The sequence below is a fragment of the Malaclemys terrapin genome, chromosome 6 (assembly GCF_027887155.1).
Source record: "Malaclemys terrapin pileata isolate rMalTer1 chromosome 6, rMalTer1.hap1, whole genome shotgun sequence".
Lineage (NCBI taxonomy): Eukaryota > Metazoa > Chordata > Testudines > Emydidae > Malaclemys > Malaclemys terrapin.
The window spans coordinates 64,150,954-64,171,858 of record NC_071510.1 but is presented as its reverse complement, the minus strand read 5'-3'; the positions used below and the strand labels follow the sequence as shown (position 1 = coordinate 64,171,858).

At 38.9% G+C, this 20,905-nt stretch overlaps 1 protein-coding gene across 5 annotated transcripts in view; it reads right to left on the bottom strand.

The window, feature by feature from the left end:
* The window catches only part of EPB41L4A (erythrocyte membrane protein band 4.1 like 4A), a 211,469-nt gene that overhangs the window by 184,575 nt on the left and 5,989 nt on the right, over positions 1-20,905 (bottom strand). The window lies entirely within an intron of this gene.

Below are 20,905 nucleotides of genomic sequence, written 5' to 3'. Positions count from 1 at the left end.
AATTGGTTGGGAGATTATATAGGTGGTGTCAGTACAATTTTAAACCAGCTCAGTTTCTGGCAACACCTTTTGAGAACCATTTGGATGAAGACCTACATAATCCACAAATTAACTAATATGATTAACTGGATTATAAAATATCTTCTTGCTGACAACAGGCTTCTCTTGTATGAGGCAAGATGAAAAGGACAGATTCAGATGAGGAAAGACCGGGAACCACACCTTCTTCTGTGTGCGAGCTTAACCTAAGGCAATATGAAATTACTCAATATTTTCAAGGGGAAATCATCTAGCGTGAAGAACAAATTCAGAAGGCAAAGAGAAAGCTTTTCTTACTGCATACAAACCAACTATTTTAGACCTAAGACAATGGTGCAAACTCCCTCTGAAATTCCATGCAACAATCTGCATCAGAAACTATGAAACTGCATTCATGTTAGGAAGATACTTTGTTTCCATTGACCTCTGCAGCAATATCGTCATAGCACCTTAAGGCTGTGTCTACTCTAGGATTTTTCAGAACATAATTCCAAAAGGGTACAGCTCCACCAGTGGTATTCTGGTAGAGTCTGAAGTACATACAGGGCTCAGGCATTTTATCAACAGGATTAGAGGACAGATTGCTAAAAACACCTGCGACTGCCTGAGCCTTGTCTCCAATACAGCTTCCACAGGTGCTACCACCAATTGAGCTACATGTGTTAGGAATTACTGCTCTGGAAAAGCATAGACCAGGCTTCAGTTCCTAAACCCTCCACACAAGTATCTGATCTAAGCCTCCAAAAATCAGTGGGTCTGGATGGACACTTTATAGAATTTCATGGAAGCTATTTTGAGAAGAACGAAGGAATGAAATAATTAGCTCTGTTAGTAGACAACAAGCTTCATTGTGACCTGAAACAAAGGAAGAATTTAGAACACAACGCATAAAGTTATATGAATTTAAATCTACTGCTAATATTGGTCCAGTTAAAAGAAAACTAGTGTAATAGAAAAGTTGCCTTAATCACTACATCTTACTAAAGAAAAGTAAATCACACAATAATAGTTTTTAAAAATACAAGATAGAACAAAGAGCTGCCATCCTGGCAATTTGATGACAGAAAGTACCAAAAGACTAAAATAATCCACTTTCCCACTAGACAGAATTGGAATACTGCTACCTTTGTTGTCTGCTATGCCTTGCATTTGATTCTCCACCATGCTATTCAGAGCAGAGATCAGCGAGTATAAAGCAATAGTATATCTCTTACTCACGAAACAGGGCACTCTGTCAGATTTATCCCTGGTGTAACTCTGTTGAGTTAGTGGAGTTACACACTAGGAATGAATCTGTCCTTTACAGTGTGGGCACTACAGTAGTGCACTCATGATTAGTGCATAAAAGAAAATGGAGGTTGGATAGTCTTCAACAGTGGTATCCATGCTGAAAAGGTTGAGAACTTAACATATTATTTCAAGAAGATCAAGGGGCTACAATCAATATTTTGGGAGCAAATGCTCTTTCCTGTTCTGCTCCCTTTGCACTGCTCAAACTGTGTAAAGAGAGTGGAAACCATCCACAAGTCCCCTGCTGGTGAGTCCCCCAGCCCAGAGAAAACCCCTGTAGGCACAGAGCCAGCATAGCTTGCTCTCATGCCTCTCTCCCATCAGCGGTTTTCTAGGGGTGGGGAAAGGGAGTGGCAGGAATGCTGAGTTCTGGCTACAGCCACATGGCATAATGGTTCCTTGGGGATCATAGCAACTAAAGCAAATTAGAGCAGCCCGCTGGCTGCTCTAACCTAGGCTGGGGCCAAATGAGGAGCAAAGTCATAACAAGTTATTGTTTCTCAGCTCCTTTTTAACTCCCCTGAGCTGCCCTAGGTAGCTGTGTTGGGGAACAGAGCCAACATTTGCTGGCACTCCCCTAGGCTCAGGCAGAGCCAGGCGAACTACTATTCTGCTCCCTCTGGGAATCCCACAGCCTGGCAAGGAAGCAGACACTGGAACAACCAGAGCTATTCTCCTCCCTCACTTGCAATGAAGTACACAGCTTTCAAAGGGGCTGCTGAGCAGCTATATTAGGGAAAAGAACAGCAACTTTCTGTGTTGCCAACTCACATGATTGTATTGTGAGTCTCACAATAATTGGTGGGGGGTTTTAAAAGCTTGTGGAGTCATATGATTATGTAAGACTCTCAGTTTTCAGTTAAATTAATAAAAAAAGTTTCCAGGACTCATATTTGCAGATGAAAGCTTGAAACATGAACACTGAAAGATTCAAAAACCAGAAGGCAAATTTAAAAGAAAAAGCACCCCTAATTTTTTTTTTAAATCTAATGAATTTTTGGTGCTGATATTTTATTTGTATAATTATTGGGAATGGCTATATTGAGCTTTGCAGGGCCACTCTGGGGCTGTCTCTGCATGGAAGCAACTGGGGAGGCAGTGACCTTTGTCTCCTTCCAACAATGAGGACCTGATTTAAACACTTTAGTTTCAAATCCTAGGATGCAGCTCAGGGAACACATTTTCTATTCTTAATCAAATACAAATTTCCTTCTTAATGCAGTTGCCACTGAAGGGCAATATTTAGAACTCTGTGATACCTTCCTCTGAAACATCTGGTGCGGGCCACTGTCAGTTAGGATCCTGGACCAAATGGACCCTAGTCTGTTCCAGTCTGGAAATTCCTATGACTTTATAAACTTGTCCACACTATAAAAATTATCTATTGCTCACAAACAGGACATATGCGTTCCTAATCCCAGTGAGGGGGGGAGGGGAGCCTGCACATCTTTCAGGATTAGATGCAGAGGGTGAGACTAGAAGGCCATTGCTTACCACTTGCACTCTCAGCTTTTCCTGGTGCGGACTTCTTTCGAAAAGTAACCTCAAGAGCCTGGGGATTTCCACAGTTCCCATGGGGAGCTCTTCCCAGCTGCTGCTACTGTTCCCGATGCAGAAGAAGGAAGGGAAGCCACTGGGCCCAGTGCCCAAAGTGGTTCCTTCTAGAGGAGGGGTTAGAATAACCTGACTTGCCCCATCACCTTTGGCTGCAACTGGTGTTCACTGCTTTGGGGATTTAATTTAAAAATTATTAATAAATAATAATATTTCCAAAAGAGGATAAAGCCCAAAAAGTTCAGAAGGTTCAGTATTCTGCCTGTTTTGAAGTGGTATCATAAACCTAAGACATTATCTATTCCTTCTTTCACTCGGAAGGTCCAGCAGCAGACTGAATGCTGCAAAATATGTAAATTTTCTTCTCATGTATAACCTTTTGCTTGGCTGAATACAGAACACTTGCTTCAATTTTCTTTTCAACAAAAGCCTTCTTCATAAGGAGCACAGCATGTCTTTTCATCTGTGTCTGAAGGCACAGGTTTGGAAACAAAAGCAGTCAGCCTTTCTTAAAGGTATCACCCTTATTCTGGATCACTGAGTACTCTTTCCTTCTCTTACATAAAAGACCTCAGAGATTATACTGTTTTTATCATCATCTTTATTGACTGGCTTCGAACAGCAGTGCCCATAAGATCTCTCAAATGGAGGAGGGTGTGATATATTACAATACTGTAAAATATTAACCTGCTCCTGCCCTGTCTGTCTATTCCCTTCAGATGTTAATCTCTCTCAAACTCAATCTGAGCTTCATCTCTCCTTGCTATCAGCTGAAAAGGAAACAAAGGTTCAAGAATCCACTCTCCTCTCATTTAGGGCAGGGAGAACTTTTCTGTAGTAATTACCTGAAAGGATAAAGAAGATTCCAGACTCCAGCATGAAGGACAGTGTGCAAACTATCCCAAAACAATCTTTAATAGTTTATCTTTTTAATAGAGATGGCTGGAAAATGGTAAGTAATTTTTTTTCTTTTGATTTCTTTTTTTTTTTTTTTTTTGGCAGAAATGCAGATCTGTTTGGTTTTTCTAAACAATGTTCACAGACATTTTCTGAGTCTTTGATGAAAGAACAAATGTTTTTTCAACAGAAAAATGAAAATTTCAACATGAATAAACATTTTTCACAAACACGGCCATTTTTCACCAAAAAGAATTTCCACCAGCTCTATAGTTTAACCCAGTATACAAAGGTTCCTGGAACGCACAGGAGTCATGCAAGGAGGCAAAGGATGATTTGACTCTCTTCCTCCTCCTCCCTCCCACCTTCCCCCCCCCCCCCCCCAAGAGAAAGGTTGATTTAGGGATTTAAACAAGAAGACTTGTTTACTGAAGGTAAACCAGACAACAGTGTGCTTTTCATTATAGATGAGTTCAACACAGATTAGACTGTCATAGGCTGAGCCAATGGCATTTTGTATTCCCCTTTCATTTTTTCTGTTTGTGGATGGTATCTAGGTCAGAGTTGAAGCACATTGATAGGGCAGGATAAGGCATCCCCTTTGCTGCTGCCCCTCATGTAGCTGTAGTGTGGACAAAGAGGCTTCACGTTCAGAGGCTCTCAGTCTGGGAACTTTCATAAGCAACAATGGTATTTTAATAAATTACAAAATTAAATATATTTAAACATTATTGTGTTTTATTTACGTCCTATACTATGCATTCTGTCACTAACATTCCAAAACAACCAAGTTAAAACTTTACTGCACAGGTGTATAAAGAAGCTGTGAAAGCATTCAAAAGGATGCCATTCTTCCACTCTCTCATTATCTCCAGAGTCTGTCATAAGTATGCCCCCTTCCCAATCCCTCTCAATACCCAAATTATATATTTTGGATCTAATTCACCACTGAAGTAAGTGGATGCAAATCCAATGATTTTAGTGGAATTGCTCTTGCTTATGCCAATAGTGGATTTGCCCCTTGACCTGGTATATATTTCTTCCTGCACAACTTTCAGTATATAGAAAAGAGTAGACTCAGTATTGTTACCAATAAAAAGAAAGACATCTAACAGACTGCAGCCTATTATTCAATTTCTCAAGCTTGCTCTGATTCATAACCCCTTTCTTGCTCACAGGAGGAATGTAGGATAAGCAAATCCAGCCAAATGGTAGCAAAGTGATGTAACTGAATTTGCTGTGGAGATTGGGTACTGTGTGTACAGAAGATTAAGCAAAAATGTACTGGACCAGTAAAATAACAGGAGCCAGCAAATTGTCTGTAAACAGCAGGTATATAATATGAAGTTCAACACGCACCCAAACACAGTTTGGAGTCAGCTTAGATCATTATGAATGGTTACCAGAAATAGGAAACCTGATCTGTCTGACAGGCTTTTTGTGTTCGGTACAGGCTTGCAAAGGATTCATCGTACAGGGAAAATGTATTCTCCTCAACTCTTCTGTCCAACCCTCAGACAGACACTTGCTGTTGTGATTTTCTTTAAAGTGTAAACAAAGGAAGTCTTGTATTCTACCTGTCATGAGCACTAAAGCTATATTTATCAGCAAGAGGGTTCTGAACAGTCATTAAACAATACCTTTGATTTCACAGGTTTGTACTCCCTCAGCCACAATAAGGCATTTGGATTATTTTAAAAATACACAGCAGTTTCCTCCTATACAAAATGAAACAGTAGAGCAAATATTTTCATACAAATCCAGAATGTACATTACACTTCTTATAATTATTGTTTCTATTGTGCTAGTGCCTAAGAATACACATCAGGAATTAGAGCACTGTACAAATAGGCAACACAAAGATAGACCCTGCCCAAGAGAATTGAAAAGCTAGGATTTACACAGTACAAAAGTGAATAAACAAGAAAGAAAGAAAGAAAAGCGGATTATGTCCATTATTTTGATCACATATACAAAATTTATGCAATAGACATTTTTCTTATAAATGATTAGCAATAGATAATATATTTTCCTATAAGAATATACAAAAAGGCACCTAAGTCCTGATCTACATGCAGTTTTTGTACTAGTATAACTATTTTGGTTAGGGGTATGATTTTTTTTTTTTTTAAACCAAAACAGTTATTCTGGTACAACCCCTAGTGTGCACACCTTTATAACAGTATAAAAGTGCTTAAATCATCTGGTTCACAATGAATTAAAACAGGAAAAGTAAACTTGAAAACAAAAAAGATTAAAAGGGAAGGATGCAAAGGACCTAATTCTCTTCCTGCTTCAAAAACACTTAAGTAACTAAACTAAAAATCCAGCACAGGAGCCTGAATTCTCAGTTACAAAGTGAATGTGAATGGACAAATATAATTTACACCCAATTTAAGGCCCATTTACAGTGCCAGAACATGGCTTTAATGCAGTAGTCCCCCAAACTGGGGGACGCAGAGGAACATTCGGTTGGGGGAGCAGCCCCCACAGGGAGTGGGAAGGAGTACCACCCGTCTCTACTCTGCCCCCAGCTCCACCCACAACTCCAACCCCAAACTCCAGTCCCAGCCACACCTCCGGCCCCTGGCTCCAACCATGGCTCACAGCCCCAACCACGGCCCTGCCCCCAGCCTGACCCACGACCCCGCTCCCGGCCACAGCCCTCAGCCCCCAGGGGAGCCCAGACAGATTCCATTACTGGTAAGGGGGTGACAGAAACTGTTTGGAGACCACTGCTTTAATCTAAATGAGAATCAGGCCCATAAACTAATAGCATGAAGCAAGTAGGCATTGTTTTTTATCCAACAATAGAAACAAAAGATCAAGGATTAGATATTGAATAGTGTCTGTGAATCAAAAAAAGAGAAATCAAATAACTAAATGTAAGTGAAAGTGAATTAAAAAGTTTTAAGGAACAGCTGCTCTTGCTGATACAAAGAAATGTCTGACTCTAAGCTATATTATAATACATTACATAGGAACTAATTAAAATATATTTTCAAAAGGAGGATTTGACAATCACAAAGCCATTTGTTGCATTTATGAACTGCTACTGAGTTTATAATGGTCACAGAATTGTAACACTTGTGAACTGTGGGTTATAGACTGAGATACCATGAAGGGGAGTCAGAAAAAAGACTCAGGATCATTAAGATATAGGGGGAAATATATTTTTTTAAATTTTAGGTGTCATAGGAAATGAAATCATATAGGTTATAAAGATTCCCATACAACAAACAGACACAACAAAACAAAACAAAACAAGCCTTTGTCAAGGCTAAACAAAATCTTTTCAGTTATAGCTCTTTTTCTAAAACCAACCTTCTCCTAGGGAATCATTCTGGGCTACAGAAAACCTCTGAGTAGGTTAAACTTCCAGATTTGACTAAGACTCTCATAACTAGAGCAAACCTCTACCCAAGGCTCTTGTTCTACCTATAACAAGACTTCCCAATCGCAGTGTTGTCAGTTCTCACAACTTTAGTACAAGTGTCATTATTTTGGTGTTTCGCAAAGTTATAACCAACTAAAAATGGTGTCCTATAATGCGAAACATCAGGCAATCTTAACTATAGGTGGTGCTACCACTTCTGAAGCAAATCAGCAGGTTACTAGTTTGAAATGTTGATAACATAGAGGGTTATCTTTTTCTTCTTCCTTGCCCATCAGCTCTCTCTTCTCCTTTTTCAGTCTGTACGTTTACACATAATGCTATTCTTCATCACTGTATGCTCTAAATACAGCATACAATGTGGTAAAGCTCAGACTCTGTAGCCTTAAAATATTGCAGAGGTGATATCAAGAACCACCATTATATATCTCCAAGATGCAGTACTTTCAGCTCCAAGTAGTCAAAAATCATGAGACAGGCCCCAAAATCACAAGATTTTTTTAAAAATAATAAATGTATTAGCCTTGTAGTGTTTGAATCTTTGGGATTCACATTTACAAGCTTTTCTCCACTGCCTAAGGGCTACAGGTTTACTTTTTTTAAAATGAAAGCTAAAGTTATCACATAATCCCTGCAGCTGAGGCTTTAAAAAAAAAAAAAAAAAAACACCAAAAATTTTGTGACTCACAATAAAAATCACACAAGTGAGCCAGACTGAGATGTTGTCTTCTATGCTTTTAGGAGAGGAAGCTCTAAAAGGAGGTCAGTGAGTAGACTGGCTACCGGTTAAACTAGTAGAAGGGTAGGAGACAGCTTGAAATTGATTGTATACAAGCTATGGTTACTGTAGCCTTCAACTCAGAGAGCAAAATTTAAAGAAGGGAATTTGTGATCTTTTGCATCCAATACCTCAGCAGAATTCAGCAGGAAGTAAAAACATCTTGGAGAAAGGCTGAGGACTGAGTAATTCCTGGAAAGTTCACATTTCCAAAGGCACATGCATCTACATGTAAGTAATGGATTCTGGAAAAGACAGTTCTGTCATGTGTAATTATTTAGCATTACAGTAAAGTTTGTGTATTTGACTTATTTGATTCATTTTGGTATTTCCTATACATATGTTGCCTGTTCCTTTGTTATGCTTTTTTGGTTTTTTACTCAGAGTGCTGTTTGTTAAATAAAGAGGATAAATAGCCTATTCAGGTGTTCCCTCAAGACACGCTACATTGGAAAGACAAGTACAGAAGAGTAATCAAGGAATTGCACTCTCTTCGGAGAGATTACTACAGAACGGTGGTTATGCATATAAAGAAATCCTCCAAAACCTATTGGTTGCAACCAACAGTAAATTTCCCAAAGACATCAATGACATATATAGGAATTACTTCACCCAGCCTCTGGGTGGAACATGACAGCTATTAAACAGTACACAATACCAGGTAACAGTGCAGAACAAAAATAAAGATTATAGGTGACTGACACTGTAGATAAATTTCTACCCTGTAATTACTTTCTGTCTAACTAGGACACTGGGGTTAAAGTTCCTGCTCTTATGAAATACCATGAACCTTTAATAACTACAACTGGTTGGGTGCTCAATTTTACATTACATCCAATGCCCCTACCAACGTTCTGGAACTGTGATTTAGTACTGACCTAAAGGGAAGAAAGTGCCAGCTACTGAACCGCCAACACCATACCAGGCAACCCCTAGATTTTCCCTTCGTACTCTCCCAAGCACTGGCCAGTGTCTACCTTGCATTATGTGCTTATGAGACCCATGGGAATTCAGCCCAACAAGACCTTTCCTTTCCAGCACATCTGTCTACTGTACTTCCTCTCTCATGTTACCATAGAGACAAGGAGTGCTGAAGAGAAATGCTCTTAGTACAGGGTCAACAACAGAAAATGGATCAGGCAAAGGCCTGTGGAGAGCATGCATCAATACATACTGAGCACACCCCTTTCCAAACAGGATAGGATGAAAGGAGAGATGAGAGGAGAGACCAAAGAAGCAAGAGGAGACTTGAACAACTTTTCACCTGCTGACTCAGTCTGTTGAGGAAGATGAATTAAAATACTACCCAAAGGTCAATGAGTTCTGATTCACAAAATACTTGTATCTGGGGCCATACGATAAAACGATGGTTTAACATCCAGTGGATTGGAGATACCTTTGGCTATATAGTCAAAAGGTCAGAGGGTTATCTGAAACTTTTTGAGCCTCCTACCATGCACACGCGCGCGCACACACACACACACACTCTCTCTCTCTAACCTTGTGACACTCCAACAGGCCTTGGCTTCCTCCCTCTCGACCCACAACACCCACTCCTGATTCCTATCATTAGGCTCAGCCGTTGAAATTACCTATGCCTGGGGCCATTCTCTTCAGCATTACATATTCCAGAACATATCTGAGTTCAGCAAGGCTGGGGCCCAGCAGAAGGTCAGGAAATGTATAGGAGGGGATCTTCAGAAGTGGGTGGGAGGCTGAAAGACAGTAAGAATGGTCTTCTGATTAAGGTATTGGAATGGCACTCAGAAAATCTGGGTCCAATTCCTCGCTCTGACACTCACTTCCTGTGTGACCTTTAGCAAAGGCATTTAACTTCACTGTCCCTCAGTTCCCAATCTACAAAATGAGGATAATCATATTTCGTGTCTCTCAAACTTTCTCTTGTTTATTTAGAGTGTAGATTATACAAGGTATGGACTGACTTCTACTGTGTTGGTACAGGCTCTAGCATAATGGGCCACGATCTCTGTTAGAACCTCTAATTCTACTAGTAAATATAAATCATAATAATACATGGAGGAAAAAATGTATGAGGGAGTATGTCATGTAAGGGGAAAACACTGACTGCTGTCTAAAATCATTCAGAATTGTAAAACTACTTTATAATGTAACTAAATCTCTCTCCTCAAACACAAAATTTCTTAGAAGCCTCAAGAGATGGATGAGAGGTGAGACTTTCAAGATTGTAAATGTGTTCAAACAGAACTCAGGGATTTTGTTTAACCTCAAAGTACATATGAGCCTGTTTGACTCTAAAACAGAAATAAGCAGATTTGTTACTCACTAGGATTGATCTTCAAGTCTATTGTGGGCCTGATTTCACATATTTGCTCTTTGATCAAGTTTCCCCCATATGTCAATATCTCTGTTGCCATGACACTGTCACATCCAACTGCTTTTTCCACATTTCACAGTGCAAAAGGCTCCATCCATTTCTTCAAAGGTAATCTCATCACAAGTTCTTCAATAGTTTGCTGGACAGAGATTTTAGATAAAGGGATACTTATATTTTCAGAAACTCCCCAGTTAGGTCTGTTCAACTATAACATATTCAAATCTACTTATAAAACAGACTTACATTTTGAGGCATTTAGTTTATTGAGTCGTCTTATTAGCCAGTTCACACTTACTACATTAGAAAAGTTCTCCAACAGCTCTCCTGCTATCTTGTTCTTACTTGACCATTACTCGCTGGGCAAAATCTTAACACAGTAATCTAAACCAGTAGTTTAGGGACTAGACACACTGAGTGCCTCTTCACTCTTCTTTTTAGATGGGAAGAGGGAAATGTCTCTTTCTTGAATACACCCAAGAGGTAGGGTGTTCAACTCCTGGGAACACCTGCATAAGAACATAGCTAACTGTGCCTTTGCTTTGGGTCTTGTTAGGGTTACCATATATCAGGTTCCCAAAAAATGGACACTGCTGGGAGGGGTAATTGTGGGGGAGGAGAGCTTGAGGGGGGGGCACAGTTGGGGGGGCGGGCAGGAGTACCTGCAGTGGGGGTACTCACTGGAGGTGGGGGCAGTGTCACTCCCGGTCAGTGGCAGGGCACAGCAACAGCCCCTGCAGGAACCTTCCTGCAGGACCCCCTCCCCCAGGGCTGAGTGTCAGGGCCTGGGTGGGTGGGATCCAGCAGTTGCAGCTGCAGGGGACTAGACTAGACTAATCAGCTGTGGATGCAGGGGAGGGACCAATCGGGAAGCAAACCAATCAGGCCTCTTTCTGAGTTACCGCATCTGCTCTACAAAAATCCAGGACATTTCCTGTTATTTGAAAAATCCACCAGGAGAGAGGACAAAGTCTCAAAAAAGAGGTAATGTCCTGGAAAATCAGGACGTATGGTAACCTGAATCCCCCTGCCCAGTCCCTTTTGTTTTTTTGCCAACTGCTGCCCCAAGACCCATACCATAGAAGAAGAAGTGGTTAAGTTTTATGCTGACCTTTTTAGCATTACACTACCCCAAAGTCCTCTTGGGATGGGGAGAAGGGACATTATTGGAGAGAACTCATGTACTCCAACTCATTGATTCTGGTCTGCCCTTTCTTCCATAGGAGCCCAAACTCCCCCAACCCCTGTGGAGGGGCTTCGGTGGGTGGGACAATGGTGTTAGAAATGACATGATGGATGCAGCATACCCCTCCTTCCATGCCTCCTCCTGCCTAGATTTACTGATATTTTAATCCCTTTGGTTGCAGAAATGGAAGGGACAGTAGCACCCACCATGACATGTTTGAGCATGACCACCATTCCAGAGCTTCACTATTATTATTAATCATTATTATTACTATTATTATTACAGTAGCATCCAAAACATGCTAGATATTGTACAAATAGGTAAGTATACTGAAGTGTTTACAAACTAAGAAATCTATACCTGTTCTAAGATCTATCTTATGAATAAGATTTTCAAAAATGGGTGCCTAATGTGAGGCTCCTAAATCCACGTTTAAGGTCCTAAATAAGTGACCTGATTTTCAAAAGTGCTGAGCACCTTGCATCGCCTATTGATGTCAGTGCTCATGACATTAGCTTATGTCAAACTGATGCAAAACGCAATACTGCGATTCATTACGACAAACCAAAATGTTTAAGTTAAGGTTAACCCAACCCAAAACAAAATATGTTTCAGTTTTCCCAATGGAAATAAATAAAGTCAGTAAATTTGATTTTGTAGAAATTGTATTTTCTGTGAAAAAAACAATAGGAAATACAAAGTTCATTAAAAACAACTTCTGTTGAAATGCTTCACACTGCAGCACTGAGATTGTGAATTAAACTGACTAACCCAGTATGAAATGGATAATTTTCCTTGTCTAAAATGAGAGCAATACAAAAAGTAAATAGCATCAATAGCAAAAAATAAATGGGATCTTTAATATTCTTTCAGTTCTACTAGTCTGTAACAAGGTGATCACGGATAGGGAAACAATTTTGTTTACAATATATGTACCTGATTCTGATCTCACTGGGTATGTCTACATTGCATTGTAAACCTGGTCTCAGTCACAGGTTTGAGCCCACATCCCCTACCCTTCACACACAAATCTGTCTGATTTGGGTCCTGAGTGCTTCCTGACCCAAGTCCTAGGACCCATCTGAGGGGGTGGGTCTGAGACCAAGTCCCAGTGAGACTTGGGTCCGAGCCCTGTCATTTTGCAATGTGGATGCAGCTCAAGCTGCAGACCCAAGTCCCAAGACCTGCATAGTGCAGTAGGGACACGTTACCATGGTTGAGACACCTAGGTCCAGCAATTGTAAACCCAGGTTTATCATGCTGTGTGGATGCTCAAGAAAGCCCACAAGCATGGGTCCCACAGACCCAGGTTTACAATGCAGAGTACACATACATATTTAGATCAATATAAATGAGCAGTAACTGCACTGAAATCAACAGTTACAGTAACGTAAATTGGAATAAGCGAGATCAGAACCTAGATCAATGGATTTTTAATTTGACAGACTCCCTTTTCGCTTAATCCTGCCAGATGCTAAGCATGCTGGCCCCAATCCAGTGAAGCACATAAGACATGTTTAAGCACATTAGTAGTCGCACTGAAGTTTATTACAAGTTACGCACAGATGCTACAGATTTCTGACCTCCAAACGCCTGTATTGCATGCAAAGATATAAAAGACCCTCCTTTGCCATTGCTAAGAGATTCATGCAGCAAAAGAATTCCTCCTTGAGACCTTTTAGTTCTTATTTTCCAGGAATACACTGAGGATAGTAGAGTACTGGGGCATTCATTATTGAACTGTACAACCCAGCCATAAGCCTCCTGCTGATTTTACCCACCCATCTGAGACTTCATAAACAGGAAGACAGATTACTTTCTTGTTTCTGGCTTATAAACAAAGAGTCATTCATCACCTTCTTGAGAAGAGAAGGTAAACGCCATCAGCCAAAAAAACCCTCTTCCTGCCTTTTCTCTGTATTACACTAAACAACACTATCAAACTCAACATGTTATGATCTTGGAATATTATTTAGCTAAACAAGTGTTTTAAAATTTCTCTCAATATGAATGGCCCTGTTATTAAACATATATACTCATTATCGACATCTCATAGGATGGATTACTTGCCATATGTGCACGCACACATATACACATTCTTCAGTACACAGTAAGAGATAAAGACTACGATTTCACAAGGATCAGAAGAAGGAAGTAAAAGATAATAGGAGTCGTCATTCCAAACAATCCAAATTTTAAAAAGTAAGCCATAGAATTTTTTTTTTAAATCTGGGAGCATTTGTTAATGATGCAGTTAACCCAAGATTTCACTGAACAACATTTCACTTGGTTGCATTACAAGGCTAATCTTTGCTAAGGGATGACTCCTCAGTTATGCATTAAACATAAACAGACTTCTCTTCAAAAGAACCAACAGGCTTGTCAAATTTTGTCACTTCTTTTCCATGACAACATATATTACTAATTAAAAAAAAAAAAAAAACTTTCATCGAGATTTTAGTTGCCATTCCTAAAAGAGAACTATCAATGTTCACACTTAACAAGAGGAATTTTCTATTCTGCCCTGTCACCATAGCCCATCTTTTCCTCTCTATTCTGTCTTCTGTATTCAGCTCCTTTTGCCCCCACACCTCCAATTCTACCATTTCTCTTTTCCTTTTCTCCTTTTTGATTACTGATTTTAAATCCACTTGCTATTGTGACCACTGCTACCATTGGTCTCTGTCCATGCCAAGCTGTGCTGTACTGGCCCTTCCTGTCTTACAAACAGGAAGGAAGTATTCTGCCTCCAAAGGCGCCATTTGAGCACAGTAAACTTAAGTCTAGCTGGAGCAGAAGTTAAAAAAATGCCTGGTTTACAGTCAACAGAATTTTTTTTTTAAAAAGATGAGTGACCAAGTTTTATCCAACATTCTGCTAAAAATCAAAATTTGTTTTGAAAAGTGGAGTAATATCACCCTCCCGACCAGGTACAGGAGTATGTTCCACACTTCAGAAAAGTATATAGACTCTCCTTCAATATTGCAATAAAAACCAACAGCATTTAGTAACCTTCTGAATTAGTAGCTCTGTCTTTTGGATACTACTATAGGTTATCCACTTCTATGCGACAATGTGGAATGATCTAGAGCAGTGTTTCTCAATGACCGGTCCATGGACAGGTGCCAGTCCCTGAGATCAAAAAGGTTGAGAAACACAGGTCTAAAGTGTGCCTTTTGGACCCCAATGCCCAGAGGGTTCAGCAGCACCAACAAGAGATGATGTGAAGGCAGCAGCAGAAACATAAGTACAAGCAGACTATATTTAGGCTGTCGCCTTGCCTTAAACTATTAAGTGAACTGTATACTGGATGAAGTACAAAATATGCCATCAGTATTAAGCCTTTGTATCTGGTCCAAAAGGGGAAATCATTTGCAAATATTTGCAACATTCACTGGTAAACAGTCTGCCAAACCCTGCCCAGATGTTGGTGCAAAATTACTCACTTTGGAAGATGTTGTTGACTGTAGCTAATACATATGCCTTACCATTAAAAAAAAAGGGGGGGGGAAGAGGGAGAGAATGAAGAAAACACCCTTAAGGGGGAAAATGGATTCAAATAAAATATTTGAGAATGGGACCAGGAAAGTAAAATTATTGGTAGCTTCTCAACTTTCTAGCAGCTGTTAGTGATTACTGCCTATTTTTTATTTCTGACACAAGTATAATATTGTGCTGGCAATAGAAATTTCACAAAGTGATGTCAGTTGTAGTTTTCATCATTTTCATTAAATTCTCTCTCAGGTATTTCCTGAATGATATGGTCCCCTTAAGAGCTGAAGATTTTCCTCTAACTTCACATGACTACATTTCATAATTTCTGTTAATTCACCAGTTAGTAGTTTTATTAGAGTTAGCAATTTTTAATAGGCTAAACAAAATAAGGTTTATGATTAGATGTCATATCTTGGTATTTTAAATGTATTTAAATTTTGTTTTTACTCAAATAGATGTGACTTTTTAAATCTCAAAACTATAGAAATCCAAAAGATAAAGACTTAATAAAACTACTATCTCTGTTTATATTTTTCCTGACTGTACTAGGAAATCACTGCTCATTAAAACCACCAAACATCTGACAATGTTGTTACTCAAACCTCAGGTTGATTAAGAGGTAACGTCATTTAAAAGTTAATGGGTTTTTGTCTTGCTGTCAGACTGGTTTCATTAATTTAGTTAAGTGCACCTAGGGAAAAAGAAAGTGTCTCAGTATTCATTCATTACATGGTTATTCCTTGGAGGATTCAAAATTGCTGGTCTCATCTGTAAAGACACTGAAGAAATTAGTAATCTATTTCAAATATGTGACAGTAATTTTGAAGAGTGGTTAATTTATGGCAAGGTTTGTGAAGTCCTTTGTTCCTTTTACTCCTTCCTAACTGGATGACAAAAATGTGGAAAGGGCTGATTACATACCCAACTACTTGTATTCTATGAACTCTGATTACTCAGTATTATTTTAAATCAATGTTGTAAAACTTCCCAATGAAATAGAAATTTTTCTTACCGTGTTGTATTAAAATAGATCAATTTAAACTTCTGCCTTTAAATGTTTTCTCTACTATTGTTATAAATAACTCTTAGAAGTACGATTTAAGTGAGATTAAAGAAAAAAATCTATTTTTCCAATTTATTTACATTGCATATTTGACAATATTTTGTGTATGGTCATTTTCCCCTATTGTTTGTGTGGATCTTTCACACAGCAATAGGCAACTGATACTTTGTATTTGTTTGTTGTTTTGGGATGGGGGGGAAGGAAAGTAAAATCACAAAGATTCCAAGAACAACTTAGAGACAGGTGCAGTACTTTTAAGCTAGTTTTTGTTGTTGTTGTTGTTAACTAGATCAAAAATAAATTTCAAGTTGAGGTCCCTTTAACTTGGGTTTACTTTTTTGTTAATCATTCTTTACAAAATAATAATATTCTGAATTTCTAAAGGATTTCTCTATCCAGAACAGGCCTTTTAATACTATACCAGATAGGGTAAGGGAAACAAAAACCAGACTAATTTCCATGTTGAGCAATGACAATAAATTACAATTCTGTAGCTCAGAGACAGAAATTACACTTTCAAGAATTATCACAGGTGGAAAATCTTTGCAGTTTAGTGTTAACAGAATTTGCAGGATTTTTTAAAAGCATACTTCCATAACTAAGTGAATTTCTTATCACAAAAATAATACTTTGGATTTTTTAGAGTTGAGAAATATACCATATAGCAAAAACCAGTATCAACAACGGAGTCCCTGCTTTCCATCTCCATATACCATACTAACACTGTATACGAGAGAGAGAGAGAGAGAGAATACTAACAAACACAATATACTAACGCTCATTTGAGTTTTTAACCCAAGTTTCTTTATCAGGCTTATTACAACAAATGATGTCTTTGTACGCAGTTTTATACCCAACTTCCATACACATCCATTATGTATTTGCCTCAAGGAAAATAGACCTTTTGTAAACAGTCCAGTGAAGTCAATGGAGCTATGCTAATTTATGCCAACAAAAAATTTAACCAACAAGGTGTAGTATTTTGAAAATGTCAAATCTGTGGTATCTGAATTGCCTAAAATTTAAGTTTAGTTAGAAAAATAATGTTAATCTCTACAAACTGACTGAAAATAACCCCAGAAATAATTACAAGAGTTGGTGTCCCAGCTAACTGACGATTGCTGGATATTAATTTAAATCATATAATCGAAACTTTCCAAAGTGTCGTTGCTTTCAGCAAATGCATAATTTTTGGAGACCTGGAAAATGTCTTCATTAAAATCTTTGAATTTGGTTGGCTAAAGCTAAGCACCTAAATAAGTGGTCTGATTTTTAAAGATTCCGAGAGGTATTTTAAAAATTCGGACCTCATTTTATTTGCTTCTCAGTGGGAGATTATTGTGGTACAGGAAAATATGCAACAGATTTGTTCATGTTTTAATTTACAAAATAGACAAGTGCCTTCATAGGGAGTTCTGTTTAAATTAAACATGATTTGGCCAACAATGTAATTTGTAAACATGGGGTGAAATTCACTCCTGTATAGAGGACCACACAAGGTCCAGGCACCACAAGTCCCACATAAGCCCACCACAAGTCCCACATAAGTTTTCAGTGGTACACAGGCCAGAGTATCAGTGGTTTGATGGTTATATCTGATTACAGAGCTGTTGTCTCACACTCAGGATATACAACTGGCAAGCAAGAATTAGAATAACTGTCCTGTACACAACTTTCATAACTGCAGCTCCGGTGTTGGCCTTTTATCCTGTGAATGTTAATTAAATAGGGCAGGGGTTCTCAAACTTCACTGGACCGCAACCCCTTTCTGACAACAAAATTTATACGACCATGGAAAGGGAAACCAAAATCTGAGCCCTGCTGCCCTGTGGGGGGGCCAAAGCCAAAACCCAAGCCCCGCCCTCGGGGGGGGGGGACAAAGGGCTTCAGCCCCTTGCAGGGAGCCTCAAACTTGAGGCCTGCCACCCAAAGCTGAAGCCCTCAGGCTTCAGCTTTGACTCCGAGTGGCAGGGCTCAGGCTTCAGCTTTGGTCCCGGGCCCCAGCAAGTCTTACACCAGCCCTGGCAACCCCATTAAAAAGGACTTGCGACCCACTTTAGGGTCCCGACCCACAGTTTGAGAACCACTGAAATAGGGCTTAAGTGGAACACTGGTCTTGGGCTGGCCTAGTACATAGGGATGAATTTCATACACAGCGAATATTTTAAACGTGTATTTCTTGTTAGCCTCAGACTTAAACCTGTTATTTATTATAACACTGAGATTTCTGTGCTTTAGAGAAGTAGCTAATGTTTTTCTAAAATAGTAATCCTTATTACAAGGAAGACAGAAATACAAAACAGGACAGGGCTGTTTCAGAATAGTTTGATATTATTCTGAACAAATAAACCTGTTTTCTTCTGCAGAACTTCCATTCCATTTCCAAGAAAAATAAATACAGAAGAATTTCTGAGATTCTTGATATCTTGTATTACAAGCTACCAGTTCTTTCTGAAATCTAATGATTGATCTGTACCACCAAGTAAACTCTAAATCAGCATTTTATAATGAGCTACATAACCATAGCCTCTGATTCCTAAACCATGGCAAAACCAGATTTGCAATAAGTAAAGCTGTGCACAGGGAAAATGACTAATTCTTAACAGCAGAATCATATATTAATATGTAATGTTTGGCAACACCTCCGTAAATGATCAAAACATTGATGACATGTTTTGTGACACTAACAAATGGGCTAAGCCTGTTTGAAATAAACTATCTCTACCATAAAACCTGCTTAAATTACCATTTACAACTGTGGAAACTAGTCAAAATAACAGTATTGGGAAACCGGTTATTTCCTTTCGATAAACAACCAATTTCTAACTCATTTATAGTACAAGGCTTTCAACCACCCGTTTCTCAATTCATCTGTTTAATTCTAAGAAGGAAGGAAGGAGTTCTTTTATGTGACAGTAGAGATCCTACCTCTATCTTAGCAGTTTAATATACGAATGGCGCTATATACATAGATATATGTGCCATATTCACAAAGCTTGCCCTTTAAATAACTTGTATTGGATTAAGAATACATTGCTTTATGATCTCACTATATTTATTCTCTGAACTGCATCTCTAGGCACAACATACGACAAGAAAATGAAAATGTGAACAACATGTATAAGGCTGGTTCCATTCCATGACTTCTCCTGGTTATTTTGCCTGCTTGTACATGAAATGGTGGTCCTTAAAGCTAGACAGCCAACCTTTTCATTTTCACATGACTCAACTCTTTTTTTTTAAATGAAGATGCAAGAAAAGAATGATGAGCTATCAGAAACAAAATAAGTTTTGGTGACTACAAGAAATATAACATTACAACGCTTCCAAATTGAGTGTGGTCCACTGGATGGGGCATGGGAGTAGAAGTTGGAGAGTCGGGGTTCTGTTCCTGACTCTGCCATTGACCTGCTGTGCCATCTTGGCCAAGCCACTTCACCTTTCTGTGACTCGGTTTCCCCACCTGTAAAATGGGGATAACGATACATTCCTTTCTTTTTTAAACACTTTGAGGTCTAAACGTGGAAAGCGCTAAATATTATTAAATTGGGACTCAGAGCTGTAATCTTGTGAACCTCTACTCATTTTGTTAGTCTGTAGTACAATCGCAAATCCATTCCTGTAGTGAAATAACATTTATTAATACACCCCTCAGTTGTCATGATCATTATTCTGTATTGCTGATAGTCCTTGTCATACACAGTAAACCTGCAGCCTTTACAGAAATAATGGTATTGCTTGAAACAATAGGTACGAACATAAGAATGACCATACTGGGTCAGATCAATGGTCCATCTAGCTCAATATCCTGTCTTTCGACAGTGGCCAGTGCCAGATGCTTCAGAGGGAAGGAACAAAACAGGGCAATTATCAAGTGATCCATCCCCTGTTGTCCAGTCCTAGCTTCTGTTAGTCAAAGGTTTAGGGACATCCAGAGCATGGGAATGTGTCTCTGGCCATCTTGGCTAAGAGCTGTAGATTGAGCTATCCTTCATGAACTTATCTAAGTAATTCCTTTTTGAACACAGTTATCCTTTTGGCCTTCACAACATCCCCTAGTAACAAGTTCCAAACACTGACTCTGCTTTGTGTGAAGAAGAACTTCCTTATGTTTATTTTAAACCTGATGCCTATTAATTTCATTGGGTGACCTCTAGTTCTTGTGTTATGTAATAACACTTCCTTATTCACTTCTTCTCCACACCACTCATGATTTTATAGACCACTATCATAGCCTCCTTAGCCATCTCTTTTTTTCTAAAATGAACAATCCCAATCTCTATAATCTCTCCTCATATGGAATTTGTTCCATACCCTTACTCATTTTTTTTACTCTTTTCTATACCTTTTCCAATTCTAATATATCTTTTTTGAGATGGGGTGAACAGAACTGCACGCACTATTCAAGGTGTGGGCACATCATGGATAGATATAATAGCATTATGATATTTTTTTCTGTCTTATCTATCCCTTTCCGCATGGTTCCTAACATTCTGTTAGCATTTTTGACAGCTACTGCACATTGAGTAGATGTTTTCAGAGAACTGTCCACAATAACTCCAAGATCTCTTTCTTGACTGGTAATAGCTAATTTAGACCCCAGCATTTTGTACATATAGTTGGACCTTTCCTTTTATCCCATGACTGCTTACTCTGCATAAGCCTTGTCAAAGGCTTTCTGAAAGTCCAAGCACACTACATCAGCTGGATCACCCTTGTCCACATGCTTGTTGACACCTGCAAAGAATTCTAATAGATCTGTGAGGCATGACTTCCCTTTATATATCTGATAGAAACTACAGTAAAGAACAGAATTATCAATTTGTCTAGTACTGAAGTTAGGCTTACTGGTCTGT